Source organism: Salmo trutta, chromosome 5 (assembly GCF_901001165.1).
Source record: "Salmo trutta chromosome 5, fSalTru1.1, whole genome shotgun sequence".
Lineage (NCBI taxonomy): Eukaryota > Metazoa > Chordata > Actinopteri > Salmoniformes > Salmonidae > Salmo > Salmo trutta.
The window spans coordinates 62,007,327-62,014,878 of NC_042961.1; positions in this window are offsets into that span (position 1 = coordinate 62,007,327).

Below are 7,552 nucleotides of genomic sequence, written 5' to 3' on the forward strand. Positions count from 1 at the left end.
TGATAAACCTAGTCCTGGAATATGGACTGGTTTCTGATAAACCTAGTCCTGGAATATGGCTGGTTTCTGATAAACCTAGTCCTGGAATGTGGGCTGGTTTCTGATAAACCTAGTCCTGGAATATGGCTGGTTTCTGATAAACCTAGTCCTGGAATATGGCTGGTTTCTGATAAACCTAGTCCTGGAATATGGCTGGTTTCTGATAAACCTAGTCCTGGAATATGGCTGGTTTCTGATAAACCTAGTCCTGGAATGTGGGCTGGTTTCTGATAAACCTAGTCCTGGAATATGGCTGGTTTCTGATAAACCTAGTCCTGGAATATGGTTGGTTTCTGATAAACCTAGTCCTGGAATATGGCTGGTTTCTGATAAACCTAGTCCTGGAATATGGACTGGTTTCTGATAAACCTAGTCCTGGAATATGGACTGGTTTCTGATAAACCTGGTCCTGGAATATGGCTGGTTTCTGATAAACCTAGTCCTGGAATATGGCCTGGTTTCTGATAAACCTAGTCCTGGAATATGGCCTGGTTTCTGATAAACCTAGTCCTGGAATATGGACTGGTTTCTGATAAACCTAGTCCTGGAATATGGCCTGGTTTCTGATAAACCTAGTCCTGGAATATTGCTGGTTTCTGATAAACCTAGTCCTGGAATATGGCCTGGTTTCTGATAAACCTAGTCCTGGATTATGGCTGGTTTCTGATAAACCTAGTCCTGGAATATGGCTGGTTTCTGATAAACCTAGTCCTGGAATATGGGCTGAATCTGTTTTGGAAACCGGTGTGCTGTTGTAAATAGAAACCTGGCTCATATCGCTTGTACTGTCCTTCCACGTTATTCTGTCATGTAATGTCTCCCTAAGGGTTTATTCCTGTTAATCTGTAATGTCTCCCTAAGGGTTTATTCCTGTTCATCTGTAATGTCTCCCTAAGGGTTTATTCCTGTTAATCTGTAATGTCTCCCTAAGGGTTTATTCCTGTTAATCTGTAATGTCTCCCTAAGGGTTTATTCATGTTAATCTGTAATATCTCCCTAAGGGTTTATTCATGTTAATCTGTAATGTCTCCCTAAGAGTTTATTCATGTTAATCTGTAATGTCTCCCTAAGGGTTTTTTCCTGTTAATCTGTAATGTCTCCCTAAGGGTTTATTCCTGTTAATCTGTAATGTCTCCCTAAGGGTTTATTCATGTTAATCTGTAGTCTCCATAAGGGTTTATTCCTGTTAATCTGTAATGTCTCCCTAAGGGTTTATTCCTGTTAATCTGTAATGTCTCCATAAGGGTTTATTCCTGTTAATCTGTAATGTCTCCCTAAGGGTTTATTCCTGTTAATCTGTAATGTCTCCCTAAGGGTTTATTCCTGTTAATCTGTAATGTCTCCCTAAGGGTTTATTCCTGTTAATCTGTAATGTCTCTCTAAGGGTTTATTCCTGTTAATCTGTAAAGTCTCCCTAAGGGTTTATTCCTGTTAATCTGTAATGTCTCCCTAAGGGTTTATTCCTGTTAATCTGTAATGTCTCCCTAAGGGTTTATTCCTGTTAATCTGTAATGTCTCCCTAAGGGTTTATTCCTGTTAATCTGTAATGTCTCCCTAAGGGTTTATTCCTGTTAATCTGTAATGTTCCTCTAAGGTTTTATTCATTAAAAGAGAGACGTGAAAAAAAACATATACATGCCATACAATTTATTGGAACACGTGTAACATTTTACAGACAATCAAAAATACCCCACGGCTGTTGTATTGATTACATTCAATACACACAGAGGGTAAGTGTATGTGTGTGTGTAACATCCATACTACTAATTCTGGATGCCCCCAAAACACCAACCGTGCCGTTACCATGGTTACAAACACCATGGGGGGGGGGGGGTCGTCACTAACTCTCAGCCTCTCAGATCGCAGAGAGCCTTGATGATCCGCTCCCCTTTATATGAATGACTCTAGGGATGACTACCCAATTCTCTAAACTTGCACTTGTTCCCTCTCCCTCATCGATTTGAAAGTAATGGATTCAGGCAAGAAATACAGTGGAAATGTACCCACTCCACTCCTCTCATTCAAAATTAATTCCAGCCCATGGTTAGACCCCCTCCAATACTTTCAGAATCCTAAAAGGGAGTACTTGAGGAAGGAGGGAACTATAATCTCTCTCGTCAGGTCCCCCCCTCGGGGCTACTATAATCTCTCATCAAGTCCCCCCTCGGGGCTCCTATAATCTCTCTCGTCAGGTCCCCCCCTCGGGGCTCCTATAATCTCTCTCGTCAGGTCCCCCCCTCGGGGCTCCTATAATCTCTCTCGTCAGGTCCCCCCCTCGGGGCTCCTATAATCTCTCTCGTCAGGTCCCCCCCTCGGGGCTACTATAATTTCTCTCATCAGGTCCCCCCCTCGGGGCTCCTATAATCTCTCTCGTCAGGTCCCCCCCTCGGGGCTCCTATAATCTCTCTCGTCAGGTCCCCCCCTCGGGGCTCCTATAATCTCTCTCGTCAGGTCCCCCCTCGAGGCTCCTATAATCTCTCTCGTCAGGTCCCCCCCTCGGGGCTCCTATAATCTCTCTCGTCAGGTCCCCCCTCGAGGCTCCTATAATCTCTCTTGTCAGGTCCCCCCCTCAGGGCTCCTATAATCTCTCATCAGGTTCCCCCTTGGGGCTCCTATAATCTCTCATCAGGTTCCCCCTCGGGGATCCTTTAATCTCTCGTCAGGTCCCCCCCTCGGGGCTCCTATAATCTCTCTCGTCAGGTCCCCCCTCGGGACTCCTATAATCTCTCTCGTCAGGTCCCCCCTCGGGACTCCTATAATCTCTCTCGTCAGGTCCCCCCTCGGGGCTCCTATAATCTCTCATCAGGTTCCCCCTCGGGGATCTTTTAATCTCTCGTCAGGTCCCCCCCTCGGGGCTCCTATAATCTCTCTCGTCAGGTCCCCCCTCGGGTCTCCTATAATCTCTCATCAAGTCCCCCCTCGGGGCTCCTATAATCTCTCTCGTCAGGTCCCCCCCTCGGGGCTCCTATAATCTCTCTCGTCAGGTCCCCCCCTCGGGGCTCCTATAATCTCTCTCGTCAGGTCCCCCCCTCGGGGCTCCTATAATCTCTCTCGTCAGGTCCCCCCCTCGGGGCTCCTATAATTTCTCTCATCAGGTCCCCCCCTCGGGGCTCCTATAATCTCTCTCGTCAGGTCCCCCCCTCGGGGCTCCTATAATCTCTCTCGTCAGGTCCCCCCCTCGGGGCTCCTATAATCTCTCTCGTCAGGTCCCCCCTCGAGGCTCCTATAATCTCTCTCGTCAGGTCCCCCCCTCGGGGCTCCTATAATCTCTCTCGTCAGGTCCCCCCTCGAGGCTCCTATAATCTCTCTTGTCAGGTCCCCCCCTCAGGGCTCCTATAATCTCTCATCAGGTTCCCCCTTGGGGCTCCTATAATCTCTCATCAGGTTCCCCCTCGGGGATCCTTTAATCTCTCGTCAGGTCCCCCCCTCGGGGCTCCTATAATCTCTCTCGTCAGGTCCCCCCTCGGGACTCCTATAATCTCTCTCGTCAGGTCCCCCCTCGGGGCTCCTATAATCTCTCATCAGGTTCCCCCTCGGGGATCTTTTAATCTCTCGTCAGGTCCCCCCCTCGGGGCTCCTATAATCTCTCTCGTCAGGTCCCCCCTCGGGGCTCCTATAATCTCTCTCGTCAGGTCCCCCCTCGGGGCTCCTATAATCTCTCGTCAGGTCCCCCCCTCGGGGCTCCTATAATCTCTCTCGTCAGGTCCCCCCCTCGGGACTCCTATAATCTCTCTCGTCAGGTCCCCCCCTCGGGACTCCCGGGTGGCACAACGGTCTAAGTCACTGCATCTCAGTGCTAGAGGTTTCACTACAGACCCTGGTTTGAATCCAGGCTGAATTACAACCGGCCGTGGTTGGTAGTCCCATAAACGCCGGGCACAAATTGGCTCAGCTAGTAGGAGTGCTGATCTGGGATCAGATTGTGCTTCAGCCAACATGTCCTGGGCCTGTATTCATATAGCCTCTCCTAGTAGGAGTGCTGATCTGGGATCAGATTGTGCTTCAGCCAACATGTCCTGGGCCTGTATTCATATAGCCTCTCCTAGTAGGAGTGCTGATCTGGGACCAGGTCCCCCTTTGTTTATATCATCTTGTTCATTGTCTGCATTAAAAACAGGCAGCCCAATTCTGAGATTTTTTTTGGTCCAGTTACTGGTGAAAGATTTGATAAGTCAAAAAAAGTAAATAAATAGTATTATTGCCAAATAGATCAGAATTGGGATGCCTGTGTAAACGCAGGCCATCGTGATCTAAAATACTAACCTGATCGTAGATCAGCACTCCTACTCCGAGAGGCTTTATGAATACAGGCCCTGATTTACGATTCCACATCCGTGCAGTAGTGTGTCTGTGTGAAGATTGCTGTTGAAGCTCTGCCTGACAGGTGACCAGATCTATTCTCTGATCTCACAGTCAAATCCTTTGGGAGTGAAGTCATTTGAAAAGCAGGGGGCGGAGAACATAGGAGCTTACGCAGCTGAGCCCAGCTGTTTAGAAAGAAAGACAAGACATTCCCAAGGAGCAGTGTCTATGAAGCGGGCTCATTTGACGGGGAGGGGGGGGGGGGTTGTGTTTGCACAGAGAGACACATGCTGAGACGTGCCGTAATTAGCCGTCTCTCTATCGTCTCGCTGATGATCGCCAAGCACAGGCAAGCTTCATTACCTGTCCTGTCAAAGCCAGAGCCCTTCTGATCACAGGAGATGCGTCTCCGGCGTGTGATTCGCTCCCGGCCTGTGATGTAGGGCGGGGTGATTTACAAACTCTCTCAGTCTCACGTCGCAATTGGATTTTCATCCATGTTTCTCAAAATGTCACAATTTTAAAGTTGTTCCAAACATTAAAAAAAAAGTGTTTAAACTAGCCATTCAGAGTTCGTTCCTAAATCTTAACCATTCAGAGTTAGTGGCTAACCTTAAACATTTAGGCATTAACGCAGTGGTTAAGGTTAGGCATTAACTCTGAATGGTTAGCTTAAAAAGGTAAGGGCCAAGTTTTGGGATAGACTTAAAACAAAACAATTATTTAAAAAACAACAACATTATTGCTGGATTCGAACATGCAACCTTTGGAATCAGAGGCTGCCGTTACCTACCTGAAGGTAACAGTGCTCACTGTTGCCCCCCTAGTGGTCAGTTCCCATCATCCTAGATGTGCTCACTGTTGCCCCCCTAGTGGTCAGTTCCCAACATCCTAGATGTGCTCACTGTTGCCTCCTAGTGGTCAGTTCCCATCATCCTAGATGTGCTCACTGTTGCCCCCCTACTGGTCGGTTCCCATCATCCTAGATGTGCTCACTGTTGCCCCCCTAGTGGTCGGTTCCCAACATCCTAGATGTGCTCACTGTTGCCCCCCTAGTGGTCGGTTCCCAACATCCTAGATGTGCTCACTGTTGCCTCCTAGTGGTCAGTTCCCATCATCCTAGATGTGCTCACTGTTGCCCCCCTAGTGGTCAGTTCCCATCATCCTAGATGTGCTCACTGTTGCCCCCCTAGTGGTCAGTTCCCAACATCCTAGATGTGCTCACTGTTGCCCCCCTAGTGGTCAGTTCCCATCATCCTAGATGTGCTCACTGTTGCCCCCCTAGTGGTCAGTTCCCATCATCCTAGATGTGCTCACTGTTGCCCCCCTAGTGGTCAGTTCCCAACATCCTAGATGTGCTCACTGTTGCCCCCCTAGTGGTCGGTTCCCAACATCCTAGATGTGCTCACTGTTGCCCCCCTAGTGGTCAGTTCCCAACATCCTAGATGTGCTCACTGTTGCCCCCCTAGTGGTCGGTTCCCACACCATTTCCCATCATCCTCAGACATGGATGGACGTCGAATAATGACTTCTGTCACGGGTGACCAGGCTGTGGTAATACGACCTAAAAATCATACCTAAACATTTTTTTTTTTTATGGTTTTCTTTAAAATACACTGTACAATTAAAAGGTAAAATACAAACAGTCAGCAATAGTCTTATAAATTCTGGCCTTGTGAAATTATAATTATTTAATATAAGCCTTTCACAAGCATAAAACCCACTAATAACTGTATTATTTTATCAAAATAGTTTAAACCTGCTTTTTTTTCTTTTGTTGTTGCAATAATCAATGATCTAGCTTGTAAGTCTATGAAAACGTCCTTTTTATTAGAAATGTAACCAGTACCATGCATAATGACTAACTTCTGGTAGCAGGCATTATAGAAAATTAACAACAGGTCTCGTAAACAATCTCTCAAGTACAATCCTACGTGCCAGCTAATCTTTAAACATGTAAAAGTTCATCCAACTTGAAAAAACAAGTTGTTAGTTAACAAGGTAAAACTGAACTGAATTGTTATGAAGACACGCTGGACTGTTGGAACAGCATGTGAGCTTGTCCACACGGTCACGTTGAAAATCGACCTTATTTCTCGAGAGTGAGAACGAGTTGCCAATTCCTTATGGAATAGTGCTTTATGCTTATTGCATATTTTAATTTAAAAAAATAAAAGACTAAATAGCAAGTAGAACAGTACTTGGCTAAAATGAGCGAAGGTGCAGCAGAAGGAGCGACGAAGACAAGACTAAAAAAGACAACATGAGAACAAGCTGACAAACATTCAGGCAAAAAAATTACACTTTTTTTTTTTTTTTTTTTAAACCCCCAGCAACATTTGATTCTGGCAATACAGGCATTTGGAATATCACACAAAAAAAATACATACAATTGAAATGAACTTGATATAACTCCCCCAGCCCCTAGTGTGTGACGACACAGCACCCGCATGGGCCACTGCCGGAGCACAGAGAGGAGGTACAGGGGCCCTCAGAGAGATGGGGGCCAGAGCAGAGAGAGGAGGTACAGGGTACAGCAGCCCTCAGAGAGATGGGGGATCTCCACACTGAAACAGGCCTTCTCTTTTTCTACGCATCTTTCTTCTAGTCTCTCTCTCTCTGTACATAACCTCAATATGGTTGTTCCTCAGGGGAGGTGGGGGGGACCTCTCTCTCTCTGTACATAACCTCAATATGGTTGTTCCTCAGGGGAGGTGGGGGGGACCTCTCTCTCTGTACATAACCTCAATATGGTTGTTCCTCAGGGGAGAGTGGGGGGGACCTCTCTCTCTGTACATAACCTCAATATGGTTGTTCCTCAGGGGAGGTGGGGGGGACCTCTCTCTCTGTGTACATAACCTCAATATGGTTGTTCCTCAGGGGAGGTGGGGGGGACCTCTCTCTCTGTGTACATAACCTCAATATGGTTGTTCCTCAGGGGAGGTGGGGGGGACCTCTCTCTCTGTACATAACCTCAATATGGTTGTTCCTCAGGGGAGGTGGGGGGGACCTCTCTCTCTGTGTACATAACCTCAATATGGTTGTTCCTCAGGGGAGGTGGGGGGGACCTCTCTCTCTGTGTACATAACCTCAATATGGTTGTTCCTCAGGGGAGGTGGGGGGGACCTCTCTCTCTGTACATAACCTCAATATGGTTGTTCCTCAGGGGAGGTGGGGGGGACCTCTCTCTCTGTACATAACCTCAATATGG